The sequence below is a fragment of the Phyllobates terribilis genome, unplaced genomic scaffold, assembly GCF_046119375.1.
Source record: "Phyllobates terribilis strain yellow unplaced genomic scaffold, ASM4611937v1 Scaffold_3__8_contigs__length_932513732, whole genome shotgun sequence".
Classification (NCBI taxonomy): domain Eukaryota; kingdom Metazoa; phylum Chordata; class Amphibia; order Anura; family Dendrobatidae; genus Phyllobates; species Phyllobates terribilis.
The window spans coordinates 303733802-303752889 of record NW_027362763.1 but is presented as its reverse complement, the minus strand read 5'-3'; the positions used below and the strand labels follow the sequence as shown (position 1 = coordinate 303752889).

At 40.8% G+C, this 19088-nt stretch overlaps 1 protein-coding gene across 1 annotated transcript in view; it reads right to left on the bottom strand.

Moving 5' to 3' along the window:
* Positions 1–18298, bottom strand: part of KCNMB2 (potassium calcium-activated channel subfamily M regulatory beta subunit 2) — a 1341694-nt gene extending 1323396 nt beyond the window's left edge. Inside the window, exon 1 of the mRNA XM_073674936.1 lies at positions 17803–18298. The gene's annotated coding sequence lies outside the window, so the exon portion shown is untranslated. The remainder of the gene's footprint in view (positions 1–17802) is intronic.
* Between the last annotated feature and the right edge of the window lie 790 nt (positions 18299–19088).

Below are 19088 nucleotides of genomic sequence, written 5' to 3'. Positions count from 1 at the left end.
ATGTCAGACCAAATGAGAATCATGAGCTTAAAAGGAACTTCCCAAGGAGCTCAGAGGCAGAATTATGGCAAGGAACATATCTGGCCAAGGTTACAAAAGAATTTCTGCATTACTCAAGGTTCTTAAGAGCACAGTGGCCTCCATAATCCTTTAATGGAAGAAGTTTGGGACCACCATAAGACTTCCTAGACCTGGCTGTCCATCCAAACTGAGCAATCGTGGGAGAAGAGCCTTGGTGAGAGAGGTAAAGAAGAACCCCAAGATCAATGTGGCTGAGCTCCAGAGATGCAGTAGGGAGATGGGAGAAAGTTCCACAAATTCAACTATCACTGCAGCCATCCACCAGTCGGGCCTTTATGGCAGAGTGGCATGACGGAAGCCTCTCCCCAGTGCAAGACATATGAAAGTCCGCATTGAGATTGCTCAAAAACACATGAAGGACTCTCAGACTATGAGAAATAAGATTCTCTGATCTAATGAGATGAAGATAGAACTTTTTGATCATCACCTGCCCAATACAATCCTAACAGTGAAACATGGTGGGGGCAGCATCATGCTATGGGGGTGTTTATCAGGTGCAAGGACAGGACGACTAGTTGCAATTGAAGGAAACATGAATGTGTCCAAGTACAGAGATATCCTGGATGAAAACCTCTTCCAGAGTGCTCTGGACCTCAGGCTTGGCCGAAGGTTCACCTTCCAACAAGACAATGACCCTAAGCACACAGCTAAAATAACAAAGGAGTGGCTTCAGAACAACTCTGTGACCATTCTTGACTGGCCCAGCCAGAGCCCTGACCTAAACACAATTGAGCATCTCTGGAGAGACCTGAAAATGGCTGTCCACCAACATTCACCATCCAACCTGACGAAACTGGAGAGGATCTGCAAGGAAGAATGGCAGAGGATCCCCAAATCCAGGTGTGAAAAACTTGTTGCCTCATTCCCAAGATGACTCATGGCTGTACTAGCTCAAAAGGGTGCTTCTTCTCAATACTGAGCAAAGAGTCTGAATACTTATGACCATGTGATATTTCAGCTATTCTTTTTTAATAAATTTGCAAAAATTTCTACATTTCTGTTTTTTTTCAGTCAAGATGGGGTGCAGAGTGTACTTTAATGAGGAAAAAAATGAACGTTTTAGAATTTACCAAATGGCTGCAATGAAACAGAGTGAAACATTTAAAGAGGTCTGAATACTTTCCGTACCCACTGTAAGTAATCAAGATGGAGTTAGATCTGCGGCGGGGACAGTGACGGAAGCGCTGTTTGGGCACAGGGCTCACGCGACATAATCTCAAGTGAGCCCCAGGAACGTGAGTGCCAACTCTGCTGGAAAGGCGCCAGTATGGGAGGTTAGTATAAGTGTTTTTATTTTAATAGAGGCAAATATTCAGACTGAGAAGGGGTTTCCCTAGCAGTGGACAACCCATTTTACTTTGCTAAGAATCAATAAAAAAATGTTCAAAACAGTTTGCCTGCTTCAGTGAAAAAAAAAACAGATGAGAAATAAATGGAAGCAACTAGGATGCAACTAGAATCCAACTAGAATGACAATGACATTGGTCCATTTGTCTCAGATTGTAAGTAACACAGATATGTGGATGTAGCCTAAAGGCTTATTCCGATGAGCACATGATAAAGATGTGTGCTGTCCAAGTAAACCAATGAACTTCAATAGGGTTCTTCAGATAACAGGTTTTCAGACAAATTAAGTGTCTGTATGAAAAAAAAATTCAGCATATTATATTCTCTTACGAATATTGGATGAGATGCATCTATACAAATAGGTGCACACAAAAAGAAATTATGGCATATGGATGATCTGTGCATCATCTGATTTTACGGATACATTGGCATTATTACCATAGGAAACTCTGTGAGATTATGTACATTTTAAAAATTTGATGTACAGTTGAAGCCAGAAGTTTACATACACTATATAAAAAGACAAAAATGCATGTTTTTCTCAATATCTGACATGAAATCAGAATAAACCTTTCCCGTTTTAGGTTAATTAGAATTACTATAATTTTCAATATTTGCCAAATGCCAGCATAATGACAGAGAGAGAATGTGTTAAGGCATTTTTATTACTTATTGCAAAGTCAAAAGTTTACATACATTTCATTAGTATTTGGTACCATTGTCCTTAAACTGAATGACTTGGGTCAAACGTTTGGGATATCTTTCCACAAGCTTCTCACAATAATTGGTTGGAATTTGGGCCAATTCCTCCTGACAAAACTGGCGCAACTGATCCAGGTTTGTAGGTCGCCTTGCTTACACCTGCCTTTTCAGATTTGCCCATAAATTTTCAATAGGAGTGAGATCAGGGCTTTGTGATGGCCACTCCAAAACATTGACTTTATTATCCTTAAGCCACTTTGCCACCATTTTGGCAGTATGTGTCAGGTCTTTGTCCATTTGGAAGACTCATTTCGACCCAAGTTTTAACTTCCTGGCTGATGTCTTGAGATGTTGCTTCAGTATTGCTTCATAATCTTCTTTTCTCATGATGCCATCTATTTTGTGAGGTGTACCAGTCCCTCCTGCAGCAAAACAACCCCACTACATGATGCTGCCACCCCCGTGTTTCACAGTTGGGATTGTTTTAGGCTTCCAAGTTTCTCCCTTTTTCCTCCAAATGTAATGATGGTGATTATGCCCAAAAAGTTAAATTTTAGTTCCATGAGACCACAGTACAAGGACAAAAATGAAGGTCTTTGTTCTTTTGTGCACTTGCAAACATTAATCTGGCATTTTTATGTTTTTTTTGGAGTAATGACTTCTTCCTGGCAGAGTGGCCTTTCAGCCCATGTTGATATAGTACTTGTTTCACTGTGGATATTGACACAATCTTACCAGCTTCCGCCATCGTCTTCACAAGGTCTTTTGCTTTTGTCCATGGGGGTAGATATGCTCATGTCGGACCAAAGCATGTTCATCTCTGGGACACAGAACCCGTCTCCTTCCTGAGCGGTATGATGGATGGACATTCCCATCTTGTTTGTACTTGTACATAATTGTTTGTATAGATGAACGGGGACCTTCAGGTATCTTGAAATTGTACCAAGAAGATGAGCCGTCACAACATTCTGACAGCTGAGCCACAGTGCAGACAGGAGTAGCAGGAATGACCAGATTTGATGGCTTAGTCCTGATGTCCCGGCACATATGGGCATTTTCCCCACTTCCTCTCACTCTCTTCACTGGCTTCATAGCTTCTCCTTCTCTGGGGAAGGGGCTTGAAACTCTGCTCACATGTACATAAATTAAATAAACAATTCTCTTCTCTGGTCTCCCCCTGAGAAAAGAAATCACGATCTCCATGTTTGCATGCAGCAGCTCTAGCGATGAGCCACAGCCCACATAGATGAAGACAGGAGAATTTGGTAATCTTAAGCTGTATTTCAAACTGTGAACCCAGAAGCAAATGATATAGGTGCATAGAGATACATTGTACATAGCAGTCTATCTCTATTTCCCTGTATTATATAGGTGAAGAAAAAGTCAGATTTATTTGTTTCTTAAAACTGCTAAAATTAATAGAAAAATAAATCCAAAAATGTTATTTTCCCCTTATTTGTGAGTCTCTTGGGAAACCCACAACCTCTATAATTGTAGAAAAGAAGTTAAAGCCATGAGCCACAGGTTCCAGGGATGTCACTGGGAGAATTGGCATACTTTTTCCCTCTTTCTGTTCTTCAAAAGTGGGAGAGATGTAGGTGAATAGATTTTTTTTTAATTGACAGTACATTGTGGGGACCCTAATACTGTGCCCAAAGGATTGTTTGGGGACATGACACTGCACCCTAAGAATCCTGTGTTGAGACATCACACTGTGCCCTAAGCGTCCTGTGTGGACACATACTGTGTTCTAAATGGCCTTTTTGGGGACATCCTACTGCACCCTAAGGGGGCTTATGTGGAGACATCATATTGTGCCCTAAGGAGCCTGTGTGGGGACATCATATTGTGAAGGATAGCTGCGAGGGGACATAACATTGTGCAGGGGGGCTGTGTAGGGACATAATACTTTGTAGAAGGGCAGTGCGGGACATAATACTGTGTAGGCAGGCTGTGAGGAAACATCATTCTGCACAGGGGCTATGTTGGAACACCAAACTGATCATGGGGGACTATTTGGGATCATCATACTGTGAAAGGGGACTTTGTGGAGATATCATACTGTATAGTGGGGTTTTGTGGGGACCTTATACTGCGTCGGGGCTCTATGGTGACATACTGTGTGAGGGACTTTGTGAGGACATCATACAGTGTCTGGGGCTTTGTGGGGACATCAAACCATGTAGAGTGCTTTGTTAAGACATGATAATTTGTGAGGAGACATCATACTGTGTTAGGTGGTTTGTGGGTATATACTATGTGGGGTACATCATTGTACATATTGTTTGAGGGAAAGTGAGGTTACCTAATACCCAAACACTTCTCATCAGCACTAATGAGGTCTATTTTGAGCATTAGCATGAGCCTAGGAGCACTTCTACAGCACACATGTTCAGTACAGAAAGGTAATGATCTTGTTGCTGAGTTCCTGGCTTGAAGAGTTAATCAGAGATATGTGAAGTGCCCCCTAATCAAGCGGAACCTGAAGAGTGATACACAAGCAAAAAAAGCAAGATAGGACAATCCCTTTAATAAAAGGTTGGTAATATTTTCCCACTATTCTCCCAGGCTGATGGACGGAACAGGCTTTCCCAAAGTCTGTTGGAGTCAATCATCACTATGATGTGTTTTGAGGTGCTGAGCATTAGGCTTAGAGGCTGTTAGTGAAGGAACGCTGTAAGTGTTCAGTTTTTGGTCAGATGTCCAAATTTATCTTGCCATTTCTGTTCTGTGAGAACTTATGTTTTTATGTATAATGATAATAAGGTTGGTTGTGCTGAAATTTGAACCTAATCCAATATGTTGGAGTAAAATTTCATTTATGTGCCAACTATTCTGTGCCAGAAGATGATCTCATGAACTAATTAGCTTCCCTTATTATCACAAAAGCTTGAGTCTTAAAGTAGTAGGAATCTACTAAGTTTGACAATTAAAGACAGGTGATTTTTTTTACTGGTACAGGCTTCAACCATTCCATTCCATTCTGTAAACTTATGTGACAGAATGACTGAATGTATAAGTATTTCTATTTCACACTAAAATCACATATACATTCATCAACAGTGAAATTGCATAGCTAAGAAGGAATGACGTAAAATTATGGAAATCACTGGATAGATAGACATGTTAATATGCAAATGATGGAAAAAAATAAAAATAACATTTTCCAAACATCTTCACTTATTCAGTATCGAATTTGACAACCAAGCACAGAAATACACGCAATTAAACGCTTTATCATGCTATCAATTAGGTTATTAATGGTTGTCTGAGGAGTGTTCTACCATGCTGAATGCATTTGGGGCATGATATCTATGCATTTGCTGACCAATGATGTCCCCTATGTGCTCAATGTGAAATAAGTCTGGAGACACTGCAGGCTATGGTACCACATTTAGACCAAGCAGGTTTCTCACGATAGCACTAGCAACATGTAACATGGCACTGCATTCTTGAAAAACATCTCCTGAAACCCTTTGGAGAATTGGCTGTTTCACTGGTTCCTCAATTGATAGATTCTGTACTGCAAGGGAAACTGACTGTCACATACCAAGTGTAAGGCATTAAACAGTATCTACACAAACCATCAGAAAGCATTTATGACATTGGGCTACGAGCTAGATGTCAGGCTATTTGTGTTCCAATGACCTCAAATAACGACTCTAAAAGGCTATTTTGAGACATCAATGAAGGCTGAAATGAAGGTCTATCTTCTTCAGTGATAAATCCCACTTTTGTCTTGGACAAATGATAGCTGGAGATTAGTTTGGAGACCACATGGGCAACGCCATGCTTCGTTCATATTCCCAGCATTAACGCGTGGAGGGGCATAATGTATGGTAGCCTCAACCCTCTAATCTCCTTTACACTAACAGATCCACATTACATTGATTTGGTCATGGAACCAGTGGTACAGCCATTTCTACAAACTTTCTCAAGAGCTATTTTTCAACACGACAACACCTGTCCACATGTTTCTCATGGTGTTGCAATTTCAATGTTGAGGAGTGTATTTACAATTATAAGCTTGATTTTTTTTTATTCCAGCATATAGATGCCAATGAGCAAGCAGATTGGTATGCCGCAGTGCTGATGGCGGGCCCAACAAGAAAGATTAAACAAGATGCCTTTCAGCTGATGGACACCACCAATACACTCATAACAACCTGCTATTTCTATGAGTATGCTTTCTAATTCTTTTGGTAACATAGCAACCCCTGTCCATATTCATGTGTGTCTTCTTCCGTAAGTGAGCTCTTATAAGGGTATTCCAATCACTTTATAAAGTCCTGTTTCCAAATGAGGAGAGTTTTATTAGTTAGTTGCCCTTAGCCAAGCAAATGATGGGATTATGTTCATGAGTGTAAACTGACCAGACCGCAACTGAGAACTCCTTACTTTGGTACTGCAGCTCAGCTCCTGTTCAATTCAACTTCTATCCTAAGCAAAGATCATTAATAACTCCAACAAATGTTTTAAATAAAAATACTGGGATCTAAGGGGTAACGTTTCTGTTTGTGGAAAGTTACATTGCTGACATGCCGGTTTGAGGAGGCTTATAAGCCATGCTATGTTCCTCTGGGAAATTAAATTTGCAAATTGCCCCCTGTATAGGTGGCAGTAAAGTTCTAGTCATTGTCCTCTCTGAAAAATTTGCATAAAAAATAGTCTAAAACATCTTGTGTTCATCTGCACATTTTATACTGTTTGTCACTATATAACACACTGTTAATTATCTGAACTTAATCATGCTGCATAAGTCTTATTTCGCATACTAGGTTAACAGAAAACTTTAATATTCTGCTCAAAAACCAACTGCTGTATCTTCATGAGTACAAAGAAGTCAACTAATTGCTAATATTCCCAGTAAAGAGGTTGTCACCACTAGACAAGCCCTTTTTATTTGCTAGATGGTCAAAAATTAAATAAAAAAGATAATGTATCAGCTCTCTGACAGGCGCCATTCCAGGAATGTCAGCACTTAGTGTCCCAGCAGTCACAAGTCATTGTCATGTCAAGTGGCTGCTGCAACCAAGCAGAGGCCACTGATTGACTGCAGTGGTTGCTTGATATATCAATATCTCACAGCCTCTGGGAAACACCACACCAACAACACTGGAATGGCGCTGGTCTGGGAGAGGAGCATGCATGTGTTCTTTATATTTTATCTAGGCCACTTTAGCAGTTAAAAAGGAGTAGTCCACTAGTGGACAACCCTTTCAAGCTAATTTAGATTATACTCAGATGCCTGTTAATTTCAGAGAAATAGAATAAGGATGCAATTAAAATTCCAATTTTTCTCTCATCAGTTCTATACACTAATTCTAGCTTACTGTAAAGTTTAGAGAGGGAATGATTGTACTTTGTGATGAGTAAAGGATATAGCATAAGAGAAAAGCATTCAAATGTTTTTCGTTTGCAGCTCACTGCCGATAAAAGGTATATAATATGCTGTACAGCATTATTCAGTGTGTCAGTGCTTATAGCGAGTTTCAAGTTGAAATCTCTGGAGATATAGACAGACATTTTCCTTCTAAAATTCAATGGAGAACAAATTATTTTATGACATTTTTCAATGTCTCCGTGGTAGAGGCAGAAATTATATAGAGTTATTGTCATTATGTGACATCAAGCAACAAATTGGAAGTGAAGATGACTTTAGAAAGTTAGTAGAATTAAAGCAGCATCAGTATTATACATATGTAAAAAACAAAATTGCTTTTCTTTAGGTCAGAATATGAAATTGAGATAAAAGGATATGGGAAATTTACAGAGGATCTTCTTATATATGCAACTGAGTGACTGTCACATATTAAAGGTCCTTGTTGACTGTGTCTCAATCACAAAACAACTAAATGGTTGGGTTGATCTTGATCCAGGTGTCTGACGTGTCAGATTAACTCCTGGATTTTGTAAATGTATTCAAATATGCAACATAAAACCAATATTTTTGTCTGCATGTTCTCTCTTTTTCATGGACTCATTGACCTTGAATGGGGAAAAGTTGTCCGAGAATTTGATAAAAGTAGTGCATGTTGTTATTTCTGTGCATGAACTGACAGCACATGTGGAAAATCACACATGTGAATTGTCATAAATGTGTTCAATCCAATAGCTAACAACTCTACACTTGAAAAACACTTGCACGTGAACATTGTTTGTGTGAATAAGCCCAAAAGGTTATTTTTTACTAGAACTTTTCTGGCTGGTCAACATTCTCATAAACTGATCATTAACAATTTTACATTTTTTGTAGCAGGTTGCAATTAACATTCAATTTAGCTCCTATAGACCTTAATCCAGGTTTAAGTAAACGTTCAGTTCTTTTGACAAATACAAAATGGAGGTGTGTCTTATAATTCAAATGTAGCTTACCGGGGGGAGGGGAACGGCTGTGGTGGAGTGGGGTCTCAGGAGGCAGGGTCACTGCTGCAGGAAGTTGGCGGCGGGAGACAACCTTTGCTCGGCCAGTGCAAAACCATGGAAGTGCAGGGGCTCTGGTGAATTTTTCGTGAAAGCATGGAGCCGCCACATCTTTTCTGCACCGAACACCCCCTTCTACCAGCCTGGGGCCCGCACCATCGCCCCACTCCTGCCGCCACCAGTTTCCTGCAGCAGCGACCCTGCCTCTTGGGACTCTGCTCAACCACTCCCGCACCCCCCAGGGAAGCTACAGCAAAAGCAGACTATAAAACGCACCACCATTTTTTTTTAAATTTTTTCCTATTTTCGTCTCCAAAATTTGGGGTGCGTCTTATGGTGCGGTGCGTCTCATAATCTGAAAAATATGGTACTTTTTTGTAATTCAGCAATATAGTTCAACAGTGTTCAAAAACATGGCCACTTATGCAAACTACTAGCCACCCATTATGACCAACTACTCAGTAAAGTAATTTCACATTTTTCTGCTCAATGAATCATCATGAACCGCTTGTCTGACTAATAGCCATCTTTTCTAAATTTCACCCTTTTTCTTCAGCCTCAGCTGTTAAAAGCCACACATGGCAGGTCACAGAACCAAAATTAATCTCACAACATTATAGCTTGGGTTCACATTAGAATTAAAACTTCCATTTGCATCTGATCCATTCAACAGCTACTTTTAATAAATACAGGTAAATCCTAATGGATTTCACTGATTTAAAGTGTAATTGTTGATTCAGGTGACTTTTCAGAATTAACAGTTATCAGTGTGTACATATATGGCCATTATGTATCCCAAATTTTTCCAGTTTTTCTCTGGAGACAGATTTTCTTATTGTCAGTTTACGTGAACTTGTGGGTTAAAACTAGCTGCTATGATAACTCCTATATACTTCTGTACACGGACAGATCCTGCTTTCCTATCCCTCAGTAGCACACTCTCAGAAGCAGGAGAATGGAGGACTTTATACAACCATACTGAACAAAGAAGCTGTGAATCCAGCAGTGGGTTGAGATAAAACACTTACTAGAAAGCATTAGCAAGTTGTGTGTGTGTGTGTTTCTCTCTGTGCCACTCCAGCAATTCCCTCCTCCTTCCCTTCTGTGAAGACACGGGGTCTTCCATGGGCATAATACCACTCAGACAACACAGGTTGAGGGTAAAACAGTGTGGCAATACTTTATTGAACCACAAAACAGGCAATAAACAGATAGAACAGTCCCAGCAAACACCCAATATGGTACAACATTACACAGTCTCACCCTTCTGCTAAACCGCCTGGGATAGAACAGCTGCAACTTTGGGACTTCCAGGGCCAACTACCTCAACCAGTGGCCCCTCGCTTTTGGCAGGCCAGCAGAGAGTTGGTAGCAGCAAGCTTAGGAAGCTAACAGTCCATCAAGGTACAAAGCCAGGAGACCCGAGGGTCCCACCCTGGCCTCTCCCGAGAGTTTCCATGGGGCCAGATGACCAGCTGGTCCCAATCTAGCTTCTCCGAATATCTCCATGGGTTCCAGGTGACCGGAGGGTCCCACCTGGAAACCCCAAACAACATATCCATGGGGTCAGGTGACTTCATTGTCCCAACCTGGTCCCCCCAAATTTATTCATGTGCTTTCTGATGGTCAATGGAGCAGATCTGTATCTTTCCAGTCAGGGCCATATACTCTTAGGCTGGAATCATGTAGAATCCAAATCTGTGTCTCTTTGGGTAAAGCCATGCTACCAAGCTGATGGTCTGAAGAGAGTCTGATCCTTGATTCTCCCTGTAAAGTCTCATTCAATTTTCTGTTTCAAATCTCCCTGCTAAAGAGGCCTATGTTCCTTAAATCATTTACATTTATTCTTTCAAGTACACATCCACAGAGCAAGGGTTAGGGAGGGCTTCACAGGGTTTCACAGGGCTCAGGTCTCATTGTTTGAGCCTTTAATCAACCCACACAGCCGGCATAGCAGGGGGGGCTCTTTAAATCAACATCTAGCTGGCTTTAGTATAATATGCAATTAGCATAGTAACAAACATCATTGTTTCAGAACCAAGAGAAGAAAACAATCAGGGTTACGCAAATACTGGTCTGTCCTTCACCAGCCACAGGAATACACATACATTCACAAGTCAGCACAAACACAATAGGGTATTTCTTTTGGCTTAACAAATCTAGACTTCTGGCTGATTAAGATTAGAAGCTGTATCGTCACATTTTCTCCTTTCCATAAACTTCTATTGGCAGGAACTGTAGCCTGATTCTTCAGTGAGCTGTAAATTTATTTTCACTGAATTTAGAATAGATGATTAGCGCAAAAAAATCCATATTTCTGCAGTAAAATATAATACAAAGTTTGTTGTTTTTGATTGCTCTTTTGATATTTAAGAAAAAAATGAAACAACAGTTATCCTTCAATTGTGTCTGTCAAAACTGCTGTATTCTTGCCATACAAATCACTGTAAAAGGCGAACAAAAAAATAAATCCTGGTGGTGGCTCTGGAAAGCAGTGTAAATAGAGCACCGAGGACATTTAACCTTTACAGAAAACTGAGGCAAAAGAGGATAGTGCACCCCGATGGGCAAAAAATGCTGCAGGTGCTAGTTGTATATTACAGTAGATAGTGTTAGAACTCTCCTGTTAGGTTTCTTCTTTCTTGCTGGTCACATGACCTTGTTTGCCTATTTAATCCTGCTCCGCCCTCCTGGCCTTGCTGGACTTCATTGTAATTTCTACTCTTAAGTTAGCCTGGTGCTTAGTTACCTTTCTCAGTCAGTTTAGCTTGGTCTTCGGACCTTTATGTTCTATGTTGTGTGTTTGTCTTTTTACTGCTACAATTTCTGCTACGAGGTGCCCAACTTTATCCCAGTCTCTAGTTCTTGTAGGGATCCCTCCCTTGCATCTATAGGTCTTCGTACAGACTAGCCGAGGACTTTAGCGGGTCTGATCGCAGGATCAGGTTCCCCGTTACATCGTAGGGATCTAGCTTAGTTCTATTGTAGGGACAGATCTCCTTTCTTTCCTTAGTGCTTGTAGCAGATCATAACAGTAAGTCCAGCCCAAAAATATCTCTAAGGAAAGACTTCCAGTTTCCATCATGGTGTCGGTTCAGGATTTGGCTCAACGCCTGCAGGGACTCTCTCTGGAGGTGGCCGAGCTCCAACAACACGTGAGTAGTTGTTCTGGAGCACATTTTGTGGAGCCAAAGGTACGTTTGCCTGATTTAGTCTTTGGTGATCAACAGGATTTTTTTTCCTTTAAAAATGCTTGTTTTTTGTATTTTCGTTTGAGACCCAGATCCTCTGGTGATGAATCACAGCGCATAGAGTTCATAATGTCACTTTTGCGCAAAGAACCTCAGGGATGGGCCTTTTCTCTCCAACCTAGTGATCCATGCTTTAGATCAGTGGATAGTTTTTTTTCTGCTTTGGGTTTGTTGTATGATGATCCTGATCGTGTCTCATCAGCTGAGACTGAATTAAGACATTTGAGGCAGGGATCAGGTAATGTGGAAAAATATTGATCTCACTTCCGTCGGTGGTCTGCCCAGGTGGGGTGGAACGATTCAGCTTTGAAAAGTTTGTTTCTTGCGGGGCTAGGTGAAAGGGTTAAGGATTTGCTGATTGCTTATCCCACACCTGGAAACTTGCAGGAGGCTATGCAATTAGCTATACGGGTGGACAGGAGACTGCGTGCAAGGGTTAATGAAAGTAAATCCTCTGCCATGTCAGCTCCAAGTCTTGAGAGGGTCTGTACTGACATTGGAGAGCCGATGGAGATTGGGGCGATGGCACCCCGCTCTCAGGAAAAAGACCGCAGATCTTCTGAAGGTTTGTGCTTTTATTGCGGGAAATCTGACCATTTTATTAAGAACTGTGTGCTTCGTATGAACAAAGAAAAAAAAAAGGTCAGTTACGCCCGTATTGCCTGTTTAAATTCTAAGGGGGTATTTCTTTCTGCTACTACTGCTGCTCAGGAAGAATTAATTGAATTTCGGATATTTGTGGATTGTGGTTCTACTCTAAATGTGATTGATGGGGGATTCTTGGAAAAACTTAAATTAAAACCCAAACCTTTGTCATCCCCTATTGCTGTGGTTTCTGTCGATGGCTCCCCCTTGAAGAGTGTTACTCACAAGGTCTGTGAATTTCCCCTCACTATTAATGGTATTCACCAAGAAAATTTGGATTTGGTGGTATTAAATAATTTGCCTTCTCCAGTAATTTTGGGGTTACCGTGGTTAAAATTGCACAATCCTGTACTGGATTGGTCTACCAATGAAATTAAGTCCTGGAGCCCTAAGTGTTATGACAAGTGTTGTAACGGACGTATTGCTGCTGTGGATAAAGGGGAATTACCTGTACCTATTCAGGATTTTTGGAGAGTTTTTTCTGAGGAGGAGTCACAAATATTGCCTCCCCATAGAGACTATGATTGTACCATTGAATTTGTCCCTGGAGCGACTCTTCCTAAAAGTCATTTATTTAATCTTACTATTCCTGAGAGAAAGGCTTTGGAGGAATACATACAGACAAGCTTGGCCGCCGGTCACATTAGGCCTTCCAAGTCTCCTGTGGCTGTTGGATTTTTTTTTGTTAAAAAAAAGGACGGCGGTTTACGTCCTTGTCTGGATTTTCGTGAGATTAATAAAATTACTGTGCGCAATCCTTACCCACTGCCATTGATTTCTGATTTGTTTAACTAGTTAGTGGGGGCCAAGTGGTTCTCTAAAATTGATCTCCGGGGGACATACAATTTGTTGCGCATGAAGGAGGGTGATGAAAGGAAGACTGCTTTTAACACTCCTGTGGGTCATTTTGAGAACCTGGTTATGCCTTTTGGTCTTACCAATGCTCCAGCATTTTTTTAGAATCTTATTAATGACATCCTTAGACCTTTGATCGGCAAAAATGTGGTTGTGTATTTGGATGACATTTTGATTTATTTGCCTGATCTGGAGTCTCATTGGCGGAGCGTATGTGAGGTATTACAGTTATTAATTGACAATTCGCTTTTTGCTAAGCTGGAGAAATGTGAGTTTGCTGTACAGAGAATTAGTTTTTTGGGCTACATTATCTCCAGCGAGGGCTTTGAGATGGACCCTGTGAAGGTTCAGGCGGTTCAGGAATGGCCAAGGCCTATTGGTTTGAAATCGATACAGAGGTTTTTGGGTTTCGCCAATTATTACAGAAAATTCATTAAAAAATTTTCTATTATTGTCAAACCACTGACCGATCTCACCAGGAAAGGTGCTAATGCGGTTCAGTGGACTACTGAGGCCATTGAAGCTTTTGTGTTTCTAAAGGAGAGGTTCAGTTCTGCCCCCATCCTTATGCAGCCTGATGTGACTAAGCCGTTTTTGGTTGAGGTTGTTTGTGCCTAGGACCTTTAGGAGAGATTTGTTTGTTGAGTGTCATGAGTGTCGGTTGGCAGGTCATCCAGGAATTTCTGAGACCAAGAGACTTGTGGGTCACAGTTTTTGGTGGCCTGGATGGCAGAAGGAAGTCATTAAGTGGGTGCGTAAATGTACGGTGTGTGCTAGATCTAAGTCTTCACATACTCCTGCAGCGGGGTTGCTTTGTGCACCTTGGACACATCTGGCTATGGACTTTATTACTGACCTTCCCCCCTCTGAGGGTTTCACAGTCATCTGGGTGGTCGTGGACCATTTTAGCAAGATGTGTCACTTGGTTCCTTTCATCAAACTGCCCTGCGCTAAGACACTCGCTAAGGCCTTTGTCAAGGAAATTGTCAGACTACATGGCGTTCCTACTGACATTGTTTCGGATAGGGGACCTCAGTTCGTGGCTCGTTTTTGGCGTGCTTTTTGTGACAGGTTGGGAGTTTATTTGTCGTTTTCATCCGGATATCATCCGGAGTCTAATGGCCAGACAGAAAGGAAGAATCAGGATGTTGAGCAGTTCTTGCGTTGTTTTGTGGCAGACAATCAGGAGGGGTGGTCTGAGTTTCTGCCACTTGCTGAGTTTGCTCTTAACAACCATACATCCTCTTCTGCTGGTTGTTCGCCTTTTTTTTGTTGTTCTGGGAGACATCCGTCTTTTGGGTCATTCTCCAAATTGGTATCGGCTGTGCCTGAGGAGGAGAGTTTTTCTGGTGACTTGGAGAGAGTTTGGACGGATGTGCGTGGTAATCTTCAGGAGGCTAACAAAAAATCTAAGAGGTACTTTGATAGTAAACGGCAAGAGGTTTTGTTTGCTATTGGTGACATGGTTTGGTTGTCCTCTAAGAATCTGCGGTTGAGGATTCCTTCTAAAAAATTGGGTCCCAAGTTTGTAGGGCCCTTTAAGGTGCTTCAGGTAGTTAACCAATCTGCTGTTAGGTTGGAGGTTCCTACCTCCTGGAAGATTAATCCGGTGTTTCATGTTTCTCTGTTGAAAAGAGCTTATGTGTCGGAAGGAGACGTCTCTGCCACTGTTCCTCCGGTGGTGGAGGACGGGGAATACGAAATTTCCCGCATCCTAAATTCTAGACGGTATAGAGGGAGTTTGCAGTATCTCGTCGCTTGGAAAGGTTTCGGACCCGAGGATAACTCATGGGTGAGGGCGGATGATGTTTCTGCTTCCAGACTTGTCAGAGCGTTTCACAAGAGGTTTCCTGATAAGCCTGGGCCTAGGGGATCCGGAGGATCCTCAAAGAAGAGGGGGTACTGTTAGAACTCTCCTGTTAGGTTTTTTCTATCTTGCTGGTCACATGACCTTGTTTGCCTATTTAATCCTGCTCCGCCCGCTACTCTTAAGTTAGCCTGGTGCTTAGTTACCTTTCTCAGTCAGTTTAGCTTGGTCTGCGGACCTTTATGTTCTATGTTGTGTGTTTGTCTTTTTACTGCTACAATTTCTGCTAGGAGGTGCCCAACTTTATCCCAGTCCCTAGTTCTTGTAGGGATCCCTCCCTTGCATCTAAGGGTCTTCGTACAGACTAGCCGAGGACTTTAGCGGGTCTGATCGCAGGATCAGGTTCCCCGTTACATCGTAGGGATCTAGCTTAGTTCTATTGTAGGGACAGATCTCCTTTCTTTCCTTAGTGCTTGTAGCAGATCATAACAGATAGCACTGATCGCGGCCGTTTAACCTCTTACATGCTGCTGTCAATAGTGACAGTGGCATCTAGTTGGTTAACAGAGGGAAGGGTCTTCCTCTTTAACCTCATTGGTACCCTGTGATTGCGATAATATGGTCTTCAAGATTTTCATGGAAACCTGAGGCCAATTAATAGCCTCAGGGTCTGCAAACAAGGATGTTAGAAAAAATGGAAAAAAAAATAATGTTTCATTCCATTCATTCCTTGACCTGAATTAACCTCTAAGATAAAGTACAATGTGCCATGAAAAAAATATTCTGAATATTGCTGTCGATATCCAGAAAAAACATTTCAAAGTTGGGGCAGCACAGTGGCTCAGTGGTTAGCACTGTTGCTGGGGTCCTGGGTTCAAGTCCCATCAAGGACAATATCTACAAGGAGTTTGTATGTTTCCCCCATGTTTGCATGGATTTTCTCCCACACTCCAAAGATATACAGTTGGGGAATTTAGATTATGAGTTCCTGTGATGATAGTGATAAAAATGTCTATAAAGAGCTGTGGAATTAATGGCGCCATATAAGCTAACTAAAACCAAAAGTCAATACCACATAAAGTGACATGTATCAGATTTGGGAAAAATTGGGCTTGGTCACTAAGTGGTTAACCTTCCTTCACAGTACATCTGAATTATTGTTCATTTTGACACTCATTTAAAATAGAATAACTACATTTGCATGAAAACACTTGATGATAAGGACACATTATGGGATATTTCTTGAATGAACAATGTAACCTAGTAATTCTTTTGGACACGTGTAAAGTTTGGCTTGTTCACTGGCACAGTGTAAACCCTGTTCACCCCATGCAGCCCACCCACCCGGCATAGTCTCCTGTTGATCGCTACAATAGTAAGACCACCAATGCTGAGAAGTCTACTTTTAGCAGCTGCTTATTTAACACATGTTAACAAGACCTTTTATAAGAAACTCCAAGATGTTAATGTGCAGCCCACTGAGTAATGGTACCAATTATTCCTTCCTTACTTATTAATATTTCTATACATACTAAATCATTTCTCAAGTGCGAAAGAACAAATGTTCGGCAAATTAAAATCAAATTTATTAAACACTTGTAACTGAAAGTAGATGTCTTAGGGAGAAATCACAACCCAGCTTAAAACTAATGGCCAAGTTAAACACCTCCAGACTGATATTACAGGGACCAGCGTATTCTTGGTGCACATTATGAACCCTCTGAAAGCTTATAATACTCCCTAGCGCTAAATAATGAAGCTTAAAATCACTTGTTGGCCTTCATTTTATAAGTCATTAATGGAACCTCTTAATAGGTTTCTTCTAATAATGATCATGTACGCCAATAGATCACTTAGGTGTCTATGAGGAAAATTATAAAGTATTGAATTAACTTCTCTTCTGCATATTCCATTTCACAATGATTATTTGCCTACAGCAAAACTGAAATGAAAACAGAAGGACACAGGGAAATTACTCATGCCGAATAGTCCTTTGTTTACAATGTGAATATTTAACACGCTTCAGTGACATTTTGTATTCTGTTGCTGCTTAACTCTTCCGTGACCAAAGTGTCCAAAAGCCTGATGTAAATCATCTTCCGTCACCTATAAGTCATATCATGCAGCTTTTATCAATATCCTACATCCAGGGAAGGGTAAAACATGTCAAAGTCTTTATATTAACCATCATCCGGCAGGTAATTGATATGAAAACGTAATTTGTTTCATTCACCAAGCATAATGTAGTATTTTCATAGATGGATCCGGGTGAGACCGCCACGAACACACCCCGCTTCCATGAATCCAGTCATCACAATATATATGCATGCCAGCAATTCGATATCTACAGGTTTCAAAGCTGTCATTCTCTGTTTTTCAGGAATCTCACTTCCCACAACACACCCATCTTCTCTTCCGACAACTCAGCAGACACGGAATAAAAGAGCCAAGTGTTTACGACCTCTGTTCATAAAAATAAAGGATGTCTATGTTCACTCCGAGCTGCCTGCGTCTCTTCCCAACAGAACACGTTACTAACAGTATAATTTTAGTACACTATAAGCAGACATCTTTCCTTTCCCATTATTGCCTGCCAGTTTGCTTGCACATGCTTTTTCCTCTGCCGGCAGCAGCTACTCAGATGCAATGCATTAAGCAACAGATTCTTTTGTGTTTGCATGCAATCCTTACCTGTTTTAAGATGTCACATCCTAGTCAATGACTCAAGAATAGATCCAGCAGAATCCTCCAAACTTCGCCCCAGCAGTGATACTGTTGTGTTCATTAGATCAAGCCTTTTGGGGGGGTGGACTATTAATGTCATAACCACCAGAGCTAAGTCATGGCTTTATGCTCCGTGCTCAAAATGTCTGAAATAGTTTAGAAGAACAAGGAGGATGCATTGCATGCCAGAAAGCAATGCTTAAAATTAGTTTTCAGCTCAGTTAAGGTAACCAGCATGTGCTAGCCAGGACCTACACGCCTCTGATTGACACGCTGCTTCTGTTTTTAATAAATATTGCAATAGCCTGTCTGGGAGAAATACAGTGATATGCCTAATCTAGCAGTCCACATGGAATGATCTCTTTAAAAGTGGGTGGGAAAATATTTTTCAGTTCAGTGAAATCATCTCTACGGTACGAAGAGGTTTGAGAAATGAATATAGAAAAATGCATGAAATTGCTCAGCTATGTTTGAGTGGCATGGAATGATCAAAAAACTGAAGGCGATAGACCTGCCCCTCGCTTCTTCCCCCTCCTGTGTACCGTGTGCCTCTGAGACTTTACAGGGAGAAAATCACTTACTGAATCTAAAAACTCCAAAACATTTAATTAAGAAATGAATATACTTAAACCTTAGATTTCCTTCCTATGTTCTATCCAATTAGATTATTATGATCCACAATTAATTATGATTTACACGTTTTTTTTTTCATTTAAAGCCGGATTAAAGTTTGCAGCCTTTAATTAATCAACAAAAATATAATCCTTACTCCTGCATCCGTTCTCAGACCATCATAGATCAATAGCCATACAAATAGTGGAATAAGTCAGTCTTCTATGCCAAGCCATTAGGCTGTATATATATATTATAAAAGAAATATTATGCTGCCTTTATCGATCACCTTTTGATTTAGAAGGCGGGTGATATATCAGTCCTTGAGCGCTCTGATAGGACCGGTGCACGGGGGACAATTTAATGGGGACATGTTTTTATTTTCATTAGAAAGAATTGAAAATGGATTTCTGAATACTTTTTATGGAGATCTATTCTTTTTCGAAAACACATTGATGCAGGCTATACATGCTTCAGGCAATGAATATCTTATTAGCCGTAAAATATGTAAAAATATATTTATTCACACTACCTTGGAATTATTTATTTGACAAAACAAGACAAAACATTTTATAGGTTTTCTAGAAAGGTTTTGTTGGTGACTAATTTCATGTGCGTACCATACATCAAGTAGAACAGTG